Below are 835 nucleotides of genomic sequence, written 5' to 3' on the forward strand. Positions count from 1 at the left end.
TCACATGACACTGAAGTGCCTTATGCAGAAGCTACCCTTTGATGAAAGGATATTGTGAACTTAATCATGTTCTGATCCATAAAAATAACCATGAGCAAACTACATCATTTCATGTTTCCCTCAGACATGTACTAGGGGTGAATTTTTATAAGATTTATAAAATTATGAGATTATATTTTCTAAAATATAATATCCCACTCAATATGTAGCAAGAAACACCTTTTGCTTCTCCTTTTCTATGCCATCATGCACTGTAACCCTGATTCAGTTTTTCTCAATGTCTTTTCATAAGACTTTCAGAATCAAGCAATTCCTGGCTAAGTAACAAAAGCAAAATAATCCTATGCCTCAATGGATTCAGATAAAAACAAATTACAAAATCATATATAACTCTAGGAGGAGACACTGGAGGAGAGTGTATTTGGGTCTGGGGAGACTGAGGATATGTGTGAAATTGAGGTCATAACAATGAACAGAGAAAGTTTAACATTTTTCAAATATTTATTTATTTATTTAATGTATGTGGATACTTTGTATGCATTTATATCTGTACACCAGAACAGAGACTGAAGAAATAGCTGACCAGTGCCAGGCAAAACTTGAGATCTGTCCCATTGTCAAGCAACAAACCCTTACACTATGACTGATGCCTTGCTGTGCTTGAAGACAGGAATAGAGCATGGCTGTCCTCTGAGAGTCTCTAATAGCAGCTTACTGAGACATATGCAGGTACTCACAGCCAACTATTGGCCTGAGGTCCAGAAGCTCTATAAAGAGTTAGGTGAAGGACTGAAAGAACTTAAGGAGATGGCAACCCCATAGGAAGCCCAACAGT

The 835-nt window shown here is 37.1% G+C and overlaps 1 pseudogene; it reads left to right on the forward strand.

The window, feature by feature from the left end:
• The first annotated feature begins 277 nt into the window (after positions 1-277).
• Positions 278-466, forward strand: LOC110307352 (large ribosomal subunit protein eL39-like; annotated as a pseudogene).
• Positions 467-835: the final 369 nt, after the last annotated feature.

Source organism: Mus caroli, unplaced genomic scaffold (assembly GCF_978045245.1).
Source record: "Mus caroli unplaced genomic scaffold, Mus_caroli_1 scaffold_14, whole genome shotgun sequence".
Classification (NCBI taxonomy): domain Eukaryota; kingdom Metazoa; phylum Chordata; class Mammalia; order Rodentia; family Muridae; genus Mus; species Mus caroli.